The 16,687-nt window shown below is 36.4% G+C and overlaps 1 long non-coding RNA gene across 1 annotated transcript in view; it reads left to right on the top strand.

The window, feature by feature from the left end:
* LOC144220333 (uncharacterized) overlaps window positions 1–5,107 on the top strand; it is a 97,705-nt gene extending 92,598 nt beyond the window's left edge. Inside the window, exon 4 of the long non-coding RNA XR_013331699.1 lies at window positions 4,869–5,107. This is a non-coding gene — a long non-coding RNA (uncharacterized LOC144220333). The remainder of the gene's footprint in view (window positions 1–4,868) is intronic.
* Window positions 5,108–16,687: the final 11,580 nt, after the last annotated feature.

A 16,687-nucleotide genomic window follows, 5' to 3' on the forward strand; every position in this document is an offset into this window, starting at 1 on the left:
TTACCCCAAAGTATATCCACTATTTGCTACCTCCAAAATTCTTCTTTACTTCATATCTAAAATCTATCTGCTTGTGTTGAAATCTTCTTCCTCCTCTTCCTTTTCTACTCCTTCTCTTCCTCTTTCTCCTTCCCTTCCTCTTCCTCCCTCTCTTCCTCCCTTCTTTTTTCTCTCTTCCTCTTTCTCTCCTCCTCCTCCTCCTCTTCCTCCTTCTTCTTCTTCTTCTTCTTCTCCTTCTCCTCCTCCTCCTCCTCCTCTTCCTTCTTCTTCTTCTTCTTCTCCTTCTCCTCCTCTTCCTCCTCCTCCTCCTCCTCCTCTCTAAATGAGTGGTTTTACAGAGGCCACTTTTCTTAAGTTCAAATCTGCCAATGATTTAAGGCAAATATGCAGAGCTAAACAATACTACATTTAAGTGGAATCTAATGAAAATCTTCCACTCAAAGGTAATAGCTTAAAATATGTTCATGGATTTTTTCAACATTCAAATGCAAAGAAACATCATAATTTCTAAAGTGGCTCATGGAACTCATACATAGATAACTCTCAATTATACCTAATGGAGGAAAGTCTGCAAGGAGATGTGAAACCTCCAACTAGTAACTTCAAATGTCTTCAGTAAAATTTTATGAGGGCAATATCTGAGCTGATTTTCACAACTGGTCTTTTCTTTAGCCTCTGCCCTTGTGGTTAAGGAACTTCTAACAATCAAATTGGCATGGTTAAAAGAGGGAAAGTGAGAGAAGGCACAGATAGCCTACAAAAGGTGTATAGCCCTCAGTTTGAAATCTAGACAAAAATCAATATTCAGATCTATTTACAATGTACTTAAAAATAAAATTGTGCATTTTTGTATTATGTTTTGTATTAAATACAAAACACATTACAAAATATTTCTCTGTATCATAGAGTTTGATGTAAGAAGGGATCTTATTGGACCTAGTATTTCTTATCTGATGCCCTGGAACTTAAAAAAACTTAAAAAACATAAAAATAATTCTGTATGAATTAACATGTCACTTCCTCTGAAAATCTTCCAGAGGTAGAAAAATTATGATATCTCCATTATTCCGTTGGGATAAACACAATCTATTGGTAAAACACTTCAGCTTTATTTTGTTTTGGCAAAACAATAAGACCAAGAGATTTGGGCTGTCTAAAAAGATACACTATAAATTTGTAGTGAAAGCCATTGCCATGAGAATTTTAATGGAACATTATTATTTTACTCTATGGATACTGATCAATATGCATCATATATCACCTTTGAGTCCCATCAAGATTTGAAACCCATGAAATCTAAGATTTCAAGCTTTCACAACACAGAATCATGATATCTTAGAAACAGAGAAAACCAGTCTTCTTCCTTGTCCTCTTAAGAGTGTTTCAATTTGAACAATAATTTGTATGGTCACTCTGGTTAATCAGGGACTCTGGTGTGACCTAGTCCCTGATGGAAGCTACAAGTAGCAGGAACAATTTGAGGGCAGAAGGCACACGACAGGCTATATAATCCAGATATGCTACTGAGAGGAATAGTTTCTGGAAGCTGTCTCCAATGACAGTCACATGTGTTAGAGGCAACCAAGTAAATTCCTAACCCATTTATGTTATTAAGAGTCATCATTACAAAAAATGCAGCTATAATCAACAAATAGCACCAGACAGGATATTCCTTAATAACTATAGCTCTTTGTGAGTTTCCAGCATAGAAAAGTTACCAGCATGGAAAGCCTTTTATCCATACTGCATAACAAATTACCAAAACCAAGGCATAATTATCTCACAGTTTCTGTAGGTGAGGAGTTCAGGCATGGTTAGCTGGTTTTCTGCTTCAAGGTTTTACTAGGCTGCAACAAAAGTGCCTATGGTTGCCTTCTTATCTGAATATCCAACTGTAGAAGGATCCAGTTTCAAGTTCACTCAGATTATTGGTAGAATTCATTTCCTTGTAACTGCAGAACTTGAACTTCCTGAGGTTTTCTTATCTTTTAGTGTGTTTTCTTTCGTTTTTGCCTACTATTGACTGGAGGTCATTAGCTCCAAGAGACTGTCCACAGTTCCCTGCCATGTGGTGTGCTCTGTAGGCAGTTTACAACATGGCACCATGATTCTTCAAGGTTGGCAGGAGAGCAAGGTTTAGTTGGCTAACAAGATGGAATGTTATATAATATAACATGTTGAGTGACATCACAGCATCTTTGCCGTATTTTACTGGTTAAAGCAAGATGCAGGTTCTGCCCACAGTCAAGGGAGGAGATTACACAAAGATATGAATTCCACGAGGTGGGAATCATGAAGCCACCATAGAATATAGGTCCTCCTCCATACTTCACAAGATCATCTTAAGAGAGCATTAGAAATTACTAGTTTTTGATCTACACTTTTCTTAGAAAAGAGTGACACTTTCAGAAAGAAAGTTGGCTGAGGTGAGGCCTTGAGTTATTTTTATAAATTTAATTTTACTCAGAAGCCCAATTTCCCAGGTGATCTATCTATCTATCATCTATCTATCTATCTATCTATCTATCTATCTATCTATCCATCCATCCATCTTCATACTTAGTTATTCCATACTTAGTTCCATGCTTATTCTTCTAGAATCACTTCTCCATATCTTTCTTCTACTATAGCATCGTCAAATTTCATGAAATTAAGCTTTCCTTAATTACCTGAGTTCACAGGGATTTCTCTCTCCTCTTCAAGTCAGATATATATCAGTTTGAATTCTGATTCTATCACTTATTAGGTTTTATGACCTACGGCAGGATATTTAACCTTCCTGAGTATCAACTTCTTAATTGCCAATGTGAGAATAGTATTATTTACTTCACTTGCTTGTTGAAAAATTGAAATGTAGTTGTACACTAATAACCTGGCCCATAGAACATCCTACCCAAATGTTGTTTCCTTTATTCCCCTCATTTTCTTGCCTTTCTCTACTCTTTATATCATTCTTTTGACAGTCAATATTTATGAGACTGCATAGTTCATTTTGTTATGTGTAGGCATACATATATCTGGGAAATAAATATGAGTAATGATTACACATTGCATTCTGTTGGGAGGGAACTTGAAGTTGGTTTTCCAGTTGTGATGGATGTGTAGTGATCCATTCCCAATCTCTGGAATAAATTGCAGCACATTAATGATATGACTAGTCAGGTTATACTTATCCAATATTTGATTACTTTATTATAGAATTTATTTTGCGGTGCCCATCTTTATTATTCTGAGCCCTGTTACATTCCAATCTGTGGGCCTCTTTCTTTCTTAAGCTTCTCAATGGCATTTTGGAGCTCTCTAGGGATAAAAATATTCAGGGTCCTGGTACATGGTTTTAAGAATACCTGCCAGAGAATTTTTATTTTTTTTTATTTTTTATTTTTACAAATAGTTTATTGTCAAATTAGTTTCCACATAACACTCAGTGCTCATCCCCACAAGTGTCCTCCTCCATGCCCATCCCCCCTCCCCCCCACATCCATCAGTCCTCAGTTTTTGTCAGCATTCAAGAGTCTCTCATGGTTTGCCTCTCTCCCTTTCCCCCACCATTTCCGCCCTTCTTCTCCCCCTTGTTCCTCCGTCAAGTTCCTCCTAATCCTCCTATACGTGCAAACATATGATATTTGTCCTTCTCTGCCTGACTTATTTCGCTCAGCATAACACCCTCAAGTTCCATCCATGTTGCTACACATGGCCAGATTTCATTGTTTCTCATTGCCATGTAGTATTCCATGGTATAGATAAACCACATCTTCTTGATCCATTCATCTGTTGATGGACACTTAGGCTCTTTCCATGTTTTAGCTATTGTGGAGAGTGCTGCTATGAACATTGGGGTACCAGAGAATTTTTAATTATGTGAATTCCTCATTATATAATTTCAGTGGGAAAAAGTATATATATATATATTTTTTAAGTAAGCTCTAAGCTCAATATGGGACTTAAACTCACTACCCTGAGATCAAGAGTTGACTGAGCCATCCAGGTGCCTCAAATATGTTCTTTAAGGAACATCCTGGCACTTGCTTTTAAAGTTTACCTCCCTAACATTAATAGTAAGTAGCACAAGATATTTCCTCCCAAAAGAGTAACTTTTATAAATTTTTCCTAAAAGTACTATTGTTTTTTTATTATTACATAAAGGCATAGCCTTGACTTCATGATTTTATAATTTCAGATAGAATAAATAAATTATACAGAAATGAATTCTAATTCTGTTTTATCGCTAAGTAGCTAGTTGGCCATGAGCAGGTCATTTTTTTTTATCACCTTGAGCCCCGGTTCCTTGTTTCTTAACTGAGGGATTTGGATAAAGTGACTCTGAAGTTCCTGTCAGCTCTACAGTTCTATAATTTTGGAGAGTTAGTTGCATTTCCATTTATTTATTCCTATTTATAAAGTTGCATTTGTCCACATTTTATCATAGCTTTCTTTTTCTCTGCCTTTGTTCCCAAGTTTGTGTATATGCTGGTTTGGGAACAGGCTATGTTTTCTGCTAAAGTCTCATCCGTTTTCACATATAAGTCTGTACTGGTCAGGAGGTAAAGTAAGATACAGCTTTCCAACTAAGAGAAGATAATTAGGGGTCCTTTTGAACACATTTACTTCAAAGAGACTAGAACTTCTCTCTGTTATCAACACCAGGGATACAAATGAGGACATCAATATCAATCAGCACAAATTTCAAGACTGAATCTAAGGAAAAAGTTTTAAGTTGTTTGCTCTGAAGTAGAAAGAGGTGGGCACAGGGGAGGACCACAGGCATCTTTTAACATTCAAATAGTAAAGTTTGCATTCAAACAGAAAAATTGTCGGTCAAAATCTGAGCACATCCAGTAACTGACTTCTAAATTCTCGATCTACAGATATTCTTCCTGAATGTCTAGAATGCTAACAGATGGGAAAGATGGCCAGCATATGTCTATCACTGTTCTCGACACGAAGCACAGACACATCTGACAAGGCTGCTATCCAGTCATTCAAGTGTGGCTAAAGGGGCTCAGTTCTGACCTACAGTCTGTTCCATGCTGACTGGAAATACAGTTTGTCTTCTCAGGGCCAGCAGAGCCACCCGTGGAGCCTGTCACTCAGGAATTGACAGAGACATGGTCACTTTGCCTTCAAAGTTGCATCATGTCTTTATTCAAATTTACATTCTCCACTTCTGGGAAACTCATGGTCCCACTACCAATCATTTGTAAATATCAAAATGGGATCCCTGTCTTCTCTGTTTTCTTTTTCTTTTTTTTTTTCTGATTAATAAACTCTTTGAGTAAAATCTTGGAGCCTAAGAGCATCCACATGCCTCTTGGATGACCATCTTCTACAATACCTTAATTTCACAGAGCAAAAGAAGAAAAGCTCACACAAGAAAGTGATTTGCTCAAGATCAAATAGGAAAGGCAGAGTTGGAATAATAGCTTACATTTCTTGACTTTCATTTCCAAAGGCTTTCTCTAACTTCAAGCCATGTCAGTGTGATTCCTTGGGTGAGTTTCATTCTGATATTTTTTAATGTGCATCTGATATGATTGGTCCAGTATGACCTTCATAGCTAATTATTATCATTAATATCCTCGTATGATGAACTTGATAATGAGCAACAAAGTAAATAATTATGTTTAGACACACTGTCTCATTATACTGATTTTGCTTAAAGTACTAATCTTACATGGAAAGAGTACTTTATAGATATTAAAATTACACTCATGTATTTGATCACTTTGATATAAATTTTTTTTCCATTTAAGACAACCCTGTGAATTCAGTGAAATGATTGGACCCAGAGGCTGATAATGACTGTCGTAGCAGGTTCATCTTGTCATATAGAAACCTCTATTTATCCAAATGTAGGAGTGAAGCAATTAATATAAGCATCCTGATTAATAGTGATGCCTTAGGTACACTATCTAGAATATTTTTAAAACTGCATTTAAGAAAATTTATTCAAAGCCACTTCAAACAGGATTTCATTCTATTTTTCATCCTACTTTACAATTCAGTTATCAAAGCTTTTGGTTAATGCTGCAGTAACATTTTACATTGAACTGAAATGCCAGACATTTAAGTTAATTTAGTATACATTTTAGTTATTTCATAAAGAATTTTAAGCCACTTACAATACAAATAAAATATAAGTAGAAAATCAACAACATGTAAACATAAAAAAATACAGATCATAAAGACAAGTTTAGGTGTTAACTGAATTTCATATTCACCTCTCAGCTTCCAAGAAGCAAAAGAAAAAGAAAAATTACATATACGTTATACAATATTTTAAAAATATTTATAAAATATCAAGAAGAATTTGGCAATATTAAAAGGATCTAGCCTTCTGAAGATAAGAATGCACTGAAGCTCAACACAGATATACTGAAAATTGTTTATTCTTTCATTAGTAACTAAAAGGGCATTTGGGGTATGGCAAGCCTTGGCATGTTGTATTGAGTATCTCCTATAGAGCTGCTATACAGAAGATGCAGAACTTCTCTGCCCAATTGCTTACTATACTGGCCTTATTGAAAAACTAGATGATCTCTACTGTCAGTTTTAGCTCTAATCTCATGGACTCTGATTCACATAGAAGCTGTGAATGAGCAATATCTGTGAATTTGATATTTAAACCTTCTTATTCTAGGTCTCCAAACAGGGCCAGTGATACTATAACAAGTGTTCAATAAATCAGGCATTGTGACTTTTCTGGATGGCCCTTGCTTTATGATGTTTACTAATCTTAATATGTTGAATAATGAATGAGGGTCCTCTCATTTGGAATTTCTTCATTTCTAGCAATTCCTGAAGCTCTTTGTCCGTAGATCCCTAGGGGTGTTTTTCTTTATTGCTCCAGGAGGCAAGCTCCTGCCTAAGTGCTTCCCAGAGGGAGGAGAAAGTTATTTGGAAGAGCTGGACTCTGTCAGATAAGTGAAAAATTTTATAAATAACTGACTTGAAACTCAGAGAGAAAAAGGTTTTTAAATCAAAGTACTAAATTAAGAAGCTTAATTTGGGCACTTCGGCTGACTGAATTGTTTATGGGAGGGTTTATGCTAACAATTCCCCTGCATCCACAGGGCATCAGGAGTGGAAACTGATAAAATAGCTTCAGGGGGAGGAAAGGACTGTCTCACTCCAGTAGCTGTGTCTTCAGAAAGCAAGTAAGGAGTGCTCAGTCTGGGTCTGCTTCAGTCCCATGCTGGTACACAGCTTCAGTTACAGTAGTGTACTAACTTCCTCCACTGCATACCTCCTTGGAAGGACAGTGCCAATGCTTATGTTTCTCGTGGGCTTCTCCAGTTTAACTAAAAAAGTAATAAGAAAATATAGACAAGAGAAAGAGACTTCTTTGTTAGGGAGAAGGGAAAAGACAATATTTTTGGACATAAGGCCACTACATTAGGATTTAGACTATTACTCGAACCTCAGGATCTAACAATAACTCAGTGAGAAAATTATTTGTTGAGTCTGGAGCAATTTTTCCCATCTAGAGATGGGAGTTAGATCTTTTCTATGGTCTCTGTAATGCTCTGTACCTCTAGAAGTTTCTTAATTTATCATTCTAATATTATATTCCAAGAGTATTCCAATTATTTAGGTTTTGATGTCTAAAAATCAATTTGGGTACTGGGCCTAGTAATTTCATTTTGGGAAATTTACATATAAAATAATGAGACATTCACAAAAGTATTTATCTATCAAAATGTTTATTTCAGCATTATTTGTAGTGGCAAAAGTTGGGAACAAATTAACTTCACAATATAAAGTGATTGAATACATATATTATTGTTTATCCATATAAGGGCATAAAGTAAACCAATTTACATTTTATTGTTAAAAAATATTTAATAGTATAGAACAAGTTCAATGTGAATTCCAAAGAATAAAATCATATTTTAAATGGCAAAGAGATATCTCAATTTTGTTAAAGACAAAAATTGGGAGTCTTGAAGATATATGTGTATAAGATGGAATATAAAAAAGACTAGAGAATTCCGGTTTAAAATTTCAACTATTTAGGGGCGCCTGGGTGGCTCAGTCAGTTAAGTGTCTGACTTCCGCTCAGGTCATGATCTCGTGGTTCGTGGGTTTGAGCCCCGCATCAGTTTCTGTTCTGACAGCTCAGAGCCTGGAGCCTTTTTCAGATTCTGTGTCTCCCTCTCTCTCTGACCCTTCCCCACTCATGCTCTGTCTCTCTCTGTCTCAACAATAAAAAAAAGAAAAACACCTGTAAAATTTCAGCAGTTTAATTCTCTTTGGTAGTTATTATTTTTATTTATTATTATTTTATTGTATAATCTACAATGCTTTTACAAAAATTAATTACATTTTAATCAGATATAAGCATGATTAGTTTCATTTACATATCACAGAACAAAAGCCCCATGTACACATCCTCATCTTCCTTCACCCTCCTACCTCCCAACAGCTCAGAAGCATGAAGACGGATCTTTATGTTTTGTGAACAAATGATATGCCATCTCAATAAGTTTCCCAAAGTTAAAATCACTTCCGTTTATTTTGTGTGTGAACTATAGATGTCAGGGCTGGTGGAGACTCCAGAAGTCCTCTGGTTTCCCCAAGTTATGTTCCTGAGTCTCAGGAAAGCTGCAGATTTGTCAACTGTCATATAACACTAGATAGAAAAAATAAAAACATAAGCTGTCCTTACTCTTTTGTTCTCCCTTTGCACCTAAGAGAGCTGGAAGAATTCCAAGAGTCATTTCCTTGGCATTTTTCACTCATCTTCTCCAAGTAGTTACAAATATTAAGAATAAAAATTTTCCAGACCTGACACACAATGAGGCATAGAGCACAAAACTATCTGAAAGGAAGTTAGTGATATAAATAAAGTGAAACTATTAAATGGTTTAAGATACTAAGATTGTTTAAAGTCTGGTATGGGGGCGCCTGGGTGGCTCAGTCGGTTAAGCAACCGACTTCGGGCCAGGTCATGATCCCACGGTTTGTGGGTTCGAGTTCCGCGTAGGGTTCTGTGCTGGCAGCTTGCTCAGAGCCTGGAGCCTGTCTCAGATTCTGTGTCTCCCTCTCTCTGAACTTCCCCTGCTCATGTGGCCTCTCTCTCTGTCTCTCTCTCTCTCAGAAATAAAGAAAAGCATTTAAAAAAGTAAATAAAGTCTGGGATGATTCCCACCAATGTCAAGTGCAAAGACTCAAATATCTTTCCAAGTACAAATAGTTCAAATAGAGTATTTTTGTTGTATATCCTTTGGTGAATATAAAGCAGTCTGTTCCTCTAGATTTCTGCAGAAGTATATCTGGACATCATGATACCTGAAAAATGTTCCGTTAAATCATTTAGTAATCTAACTAAAAAAGTAGGTTTTTATTATGAAGTGTGGACAATTAGATGTGTTTACCTCCATTCCTCAACTCAAGGAGCACTTGCTGGGCATGTGATATTGCAGCTCAATGGCTGTGCTTTGACCATTTGTGGCCAGTGTTTGTCCCTAAGGCATAAGTCACATGGGATCCAACATGGCTGACATCCAGAAAGATCACGAGAATCACACAACTGTGTTGGCACCCCTTCAAGAACTGCTCAGCAAGGAGCTCATGATTGCTGACCATCTGGTTGGAAACCCTGGCAATAATTTGTTTAATATTAGAGTTAATGTGATGTCTGTCAGTAGGAAGCATTTTGTGGGATTGTAATCACCATGGTAGTCCATGTTAGGTAGACTCTTATTATTATCTTTGTTTTCACTCACTCATTAGTTTCTGGGAAATTAATCCTGGGCTATCATCTTTCATAGTCAATGATTTCTTATTAGTCAATGTTTTCATAAGCATACCCAGTTGTTTATGATCTTAAATTTAGAGGAATAGATAGGTTAGAGGAATTATATAGAATTACCAAATTTAATGCTTCTGAGGATGTTAGAAGCTGTTGGAGCTGTTAGCCGTGATTTTGTCAACATGATTCCAAATGTGAGAGTTCTATTGAAGCCTGAATCTTTCCAAATACATTTATTCATTATAGTTTGTAGAAATATAGACACCTCAATTAGATGTTATTCAGGCTTACATCTCATGCCAAAGATGAAGAAATGGAGGCTTAAGATGAAAGAACATTCCTAAAGCAATAGTGGCAGAATGAGACCCAGCACCTCATTTTGACTCCAATTCCATGTATTTTCTTTAAGGCTGACCATACTTGTTCACAATTCTTGAAAGATTTTTTTTTTAACACATGTTTCTGGATATTGATTTTTAAAATAATCATAGGCTTTCTAAACCGTTCTTCTAGATTTGGCACAAAAGAGAAGAAGGAATGACATGAGTAATTAAAATCTTTCATTCTTGAGACAGGTGCCATGGAATGGTGCTAGAGACACAAAATTGAGTAATGAGATTTTTATTGCATAGTTTAGTGAGAAAATTATCCACACTGCTTGTTTTCATTGACTTCTAGGCATAGCAGTAAACAATTTTTGTGCATTATTTCAGTTGATCCTCAGAACAATTTTATAAGATTGACATTATTTTCACTATTTTTTTTTAGGTGAGGCTACTAAGACTAACAGAAGTTTTAAAACACCTCTCTGATTCCATAGTTCATGTCCTTCAAATTCATCAACATGGGAGGAGTGGGGGGAGTATGTTGTGTGACAATGGAAGTATGGAGAGTGCTGGGTTTCAGGAAATAAGAGAACTGCCAAACTTCTCTCAAGCCTAAACAAGGTGATGTATGGTAGTGAATTGAGGTGGAAGAGACAGAAGGAGCAGACAATGATATCACAACTGAACTTTGAAATATGAGAAGAGGAAGGTCATTGAACATCACAGTAGGGTCAAGGGCATTTGCAGAGTTCTAAATAGTCAGTTGTCAATATAGCTTTATTATAGGATTCATGCTGAGAACATGGTGAATAGTGAGGTGAAGGGATAAAGAAAATATATTTGAAGGGTAGGTATTAATTACTAAGAAGAGTTCTTATTTACTATTCTTTTTAGTTTTTAAAAAATTTTAATGTTTTATTTATCTTTGAGAGAGAGATAGAGACAGCATGAGCAGGAGAGGGTCAGAGAGAGTGGGAGACACAGAATCTGAAGACAGGCTCTAGGCTCTGAGCTGGCTGTCAGCACAAAGCCTGACGTGGGGCTCAAACCCACAAACCGTGAGATCATGACCTGAGCCAAAGTTGGACGCTTAACCGACTGAGCCACCCAGGCGCCCCTATTCTTTTCAGTTTTTAACGTTTATTTATTTTTGGGAGACAGAGTATGAGTGGGGGAGGGACAGAGAGAGAATGAGACACAGATCTGAAGCAAGCTCCAGGCTCTGAGCTGTCAGCCCAGAGTCCAAGGTGGGGGCCGAACCCACAAACTGTGAGATCATGATCTGGGATGAAGTTGGATGCTTAACTGACTGAGCCACCCAGGTGCCTCTCTTATTTAGTATTAAGGTATTTAAATTACAACCCATGGACAATAGCAAAGAAGTCACTGTGAGATTGTACAAAGGGTAGTAACACTTATGTTGGAAGATAACCTTAATCACAGTGCTGAATTTATAAAGCCTGTCTTATTAGAAATTGATGTAAGCCCATAGTCCTGCAGGATTTTGTGAGATACAGCATAGTAAAGAGTAGGAGACAGAATACCTGGGGTCTTCGAGCTATGATTTTTTTTTTTCCACTGTGCCTTGATCAAATCACTAACTTCTAAGAAAGCTAATATTTTACAGATTGGCTTTCATGGGGTTAATCCCACATGGTCCTTTTGATATAATATTTATATATCACTTTCCTCCTCCTCTTCTGAAGAATACAGTATCATTGGCAATCCACTCAGTTACACTGGCTCTTATCCTATTTATGGATTCCTTTGGTCCTCTACTTTTTCACTATCTCCCTTCTATTATCAGCCAGGTAACCATTTTATTGCTCATTTGCACCTCCACTAGAGAGAAAAGATGTGATAGACAAACTAGTCAACATTTTATTTGCTTGCAACTCTTGTAAAAAGTTTAGTAACAAGACAGCATAAAAAAAAAGGAATGAAGACAATAAGATCTGAGGATTTTCTGTACATTTTGTTTCTCTACACTGTCTCTTTCTTCTAACTTTGTACAACCAAGAGTTTGACTTACTTTTTTTTTAATCTTAAATGATATTATACTGTTTTCCCTCCTTCCTCTATTTCATTTTCTAGATAATGTAGCTGAAGTAAATTCAATGTTAAGTGGATTCCAAAATTAGTGGCAGGTCTTCAAGTAGAATCCAAATCTCATAATTCTTTGATATTGTGGTTCCAAATTCAGTCTAGTCTATACTCTCAAAATATTGTCATGTATTAGACACACAAGTCTAATACGAAATGACAGTAGCTTCAGTATGATCACATAATTTATTATCCAAAGAATAATACCATTGGCAGTGAAAAGGTGCCCAAATAATAATTACTCCAGGACAACAAGAATAAGCTGAATTTAGTCAGGCAATCCAGAGTATATGGGTAATTTCTACTTCAGTGAAATAAAAAGACACCTTAGTATCTAACCCCAAACTACTGATTAGAGAGTCTCCAGAGCAATATTTGACTGACTTTAACAGCTGGTATTATTCTACCCCCTTTTAAAAAATGACAGGTGACATGTAAAGTCAATTCCTAAGGGAGTACATGGACCACAGGTAATCAGTTAGTACTTTTGAGGACTGGAAAAGTTGTGTTCTGATTCCCTTCTACCTCATCAAAAATTCCATTTATTTATTCCTTGATTGATTTGTGCATTCTCACAAAATGAGCACCTGCTACATTTCAGGCTCTGTGTTACAACCTTTGCAGTGGACCACGTGCAGACTGTCCTAGAGTCATCCACAATCTAGGGAGGACAGATTAATAAACAAATATTTACTGTGCACAGGGGTAAATGCCATTAAACTAATTAATAATAATTCATGAAACACACAGGATGGGGGAAAAAACTCTTACTATTCCTTGAGAAATTGCCCAAGACTACATTAATGAATTCTCCAGGTAGACAGGAAAAAAAATAAAGCAAAAACACAGAGATTTAAAACACTCCTGTTAGGTACGTGAGGTATAGCTCTGCTGGTTGCTAATTGTATCTATTAAGTTGTGGCCAGGTTGTTTTAAAGGCTAGGGCGTTTGGGCTTTATTCTAGGGATAATGAAAAACCATTAGTGTTTTTGTTTTGCTTTAAAGCAGGTAAGGGATACAAACATGATTTTGTTTAAAAATGTAATTCTGGTGGTAGTATTAAGGGAAGGTGAACCTATATAATGTACTTCCCATGCTTACCTGTTTTTTTTAAAATCTAAGTATAATAATGTGGATAATATTTAAATGCCTTAACTACACATAAATTAGGTATTTGCTTTTATTACAGAGATGCTGTCCAGCCCCTCTCCTCTGATTTTTCTCCCCTACTCTTTCATGCCCATATTCTCATCTTAAACATATCTTTCCACAATCCTATGTCATAGTGCCTCTTTTTAGGCTAAATCAGCATTCTCTTTGTCCTACTACTTTCTCAGAAACCGCTCTTGGGATTTTCTTTTCATTGGTTTATTTTTATTGACAAGATGAAGCCAAATAAATATTTCCTTCTTCTGTAATCTTTTCTTTTGCTCGATTTTAATTTGTTCTTGTAGTCTTTGATCAGAAAGAAGAGAGCTGCCTGCATTATCATTAAATGTGCTGAGTCATTTGTAATTTTCCTTGAATACTGAGGGCTTCAATGTCAGAGACAAGGTCCAAGTCTGGTTGGTTTTTGAATATAATTGAGTCAAATTACATATTCTAATTGTACATCCTAATTTTTAATGAAGCTGAAATAAGAATGGGTTGTAAGAGTGCATGTAGTTACAAAATCTTTCATGAGGTAATAGAGAAATAGTGGTTCATATCTTTCAATATTGTATTTTCAACTAGAAAAGCTACTTAAAAAAAGAAACCTGAGGAAAAATAGAAATTGAAAGAAATATGACAAAATTCCCGTTTCAAAAGAAATGGTTTAATTTCAAGAGATGAACTCTAAGAGTTCTTTTTTCAAATGAATTTTAGAATCATTATTTGCTCTTTAGAAGTAGAGTATTTGTGTGTCATGGTAGTGCTGTTCTCAGTGGCCTTCATTATCCCTTGCTTGACTTTAAATTTCTAATGGGTGTGGCAGATTTAAAAAGTGGCTACAATATTTTTCAGCTTCTACTGTTAGGAATAGATTTCTCTACTTCTCGAATCTTGGGTTGGACATGTTAGTTGCTTTGACCAAAAGGACATTAGGAAACTTGATAGAAGCCAAGCATTGAAAGGAATGCTTTTCATTCCTCTTGCTGCTTTTGAAACCCAGTTACTTTGTGAAGAAGACTGATACAGTCTTCTAGATTTTGAAGAAGGGTAGTTTTGTGGCCAGTCACCAGAAATGTGAGATCATCCAGGAGCGGTGAGTCTCCAGTCAATCCTTCAGTTATATGAGGAAATCCAGCTGAGCTGACTAGAGCTGCCCAGCTGAGCCTAGTCCAGGCTGCCAACTCATAGAATCATAAGTGAATAATCAATTACTATTAAGTCTCTAAGTTTGAGGTTGATTTGTGAGGATCAAAAACTAACATCATGGATTACCATGTCTTCAGTTGTGATAGGCTGAATTCTAAATTGGTTCCCAAGATTCTTGCCCTAGCATGCCCTATATAATGTGAAAATATAAGGGAATATCACTCCTGTGATTAGGCAAAGCTGAATGGGTTTTGCAGATGTAACTAAGGTCTCTGATCAGTTGACTTTGGGTTGGTCAAGGGGAGATTGTTGTGAGTAGGTCTGACCTATTAAGATGTGTCCTTCAGAGATCAGATGCTCCTTAAGGGAGCAGATATTTTCCTTTGGGCTTTGAGAAACCAATCTGCAGTATTGTAGAGATGATCACATGACTGGGAATGGTGAGCAGGTTTCAGAGCCCAGAGGTGACAGCCAGCAAGGAAATGGGAATCTCAGTCCTCCAGCTGAAAATATTCAACCACCAGTGGCCTGAAGAGAATCCTGAGCTGCAGATGAAATCACAGCTTCAGTTGGCCTCTGGATTTCAATAAGATGAAACTCAGAAAAGTACCCAGGTTCCTGGACTCCTGACTCATGGAAATGGTGAGATAATAATCTGTGTTGCTTTAAGCTCACTTTGTGGTAATTTGTGATGCGCCAAGAGGAAACAAATATACCAACCTAGCCTTTTAACTATTAGATGTGGTCAGAACTGATGATCCGTTTACAGATTTCTTTTCCAGGTTGTATATCTTGGTAAATGAGAGTAGTGAGATTCCTTGGCTTGGAGAAAGCCATTTTGTCTTCCTCTAGGCTCACAGAAAATGTAGTCTCCTTCAATGTCATGTGAATATAAAGCAAAGAGGAAGATTTTATCTATAAGTGATGAGCTCTTCAAAAGCTAATGTTCAATTGGAGTCAGAGGATTAGATTATATGACCTCTTGAGGGAATTTCTTGCCCCCATAATGTTGTGGCTCAGAATAATGTCATCTTTTCTTGGTCCTAAAAGTGCTGAAAGGCACTCAAAATTATAAGTCAAAGTGCATGACTGATGGGCTTGTTAATGTTCAAAAGGAAATGGCTTGTTCTCTATTATAACACAAACAAAAGGAGCATAACTTCCACAAAGGAAAACAAAGACTAGAGGAAAACTGTCTACTGATAAAATAAATGGCATAATGAAGCCAGTAAAAGTCCCAGCTGGTTACAAACACGATACAGACTAGCCAGATCTCCATGTGGCAGAATGGATGCAGAGCTTTCTCTGACAGAACAATGACAAGAGATTTCAGTGAATATGCATTGATTTAGCAGGGCCTCGGACAAATCCATCTTTACTGAGTGGCATATACAAGTTCCCTGTCATTAAGTACAAATCAAAGCATTTAAAATGCATGCAAGAAAAAATTTTCAATCCTGCAAGTCTTAGCACCATGCAGAGAGCACCATAGGACATCAAATTTTTATAGTGTTATTCCTGTACCACTTGCCTGGATCCATCTCACTCTCCACTCCCTAATTTGCACTTGATTCTTCTAACTTCTGACCTTTTGATGTGTTCACCCCGGCACTTTTCTAGTTATAGCCTTTGCTTCCTTTCTTGAATATGATTTACATTTCCCCCTGAAGATGCTATCTTTATCCCATAATATTTAATGCTGAGATCTTCTACTTATTTAGGTGACCATCTTCTTCATTAAGAATGCTGCTGATTGAGACAGAATTTAGGCATTATCACACCCCCATGAAAATATTCTCACATAACCATTCAAATGCTTTGAAAAGTCTCTAAGAATGAGGATTTTGAATTAGGACTTGTGGGAGGAGTTATTAATTCATTCAACAAATTTTAATTAAGAGTCTACTATATTTTTGGCACAATTTCAGGACCTTAGAATATATCAGTGACAAAACAAAGATCCATGCCATCTTAAATTATTAAGGTATAATATTTATAGGTGTAATATTACTATAAAATTGGTAACAAGAAATGGGAGATTGGGATCCGTATAAGAATTTAGGTATGGAATTTAGTCCCCATAAAGTATAAATTGATCAGATTAGGAACTTTACCTACCTTATCTATCTCTTTTAATCCTTCCAAAAAGCTCTTGAAGTAGGTATTATTATCTCTAAAACCACATACAGATTAAACGGTGAAATTT

Source organism: Crocuta crocuta, unplaced genomic scaffold (genome assembly GCF_008692635.1).
Source record: "Crocuta crocuta isolate KB4526 unplaced genomic scaffold, BGI_CrCroc_1.0 scaffold179, whole genome shotgun sequence".
NCBI classification, from domain to species: Eukaryota; Metazoa; Chordata; class Mammalia; order Carnivora; family Hyaenidae; genus Crocuta; species Crocuta crocuta.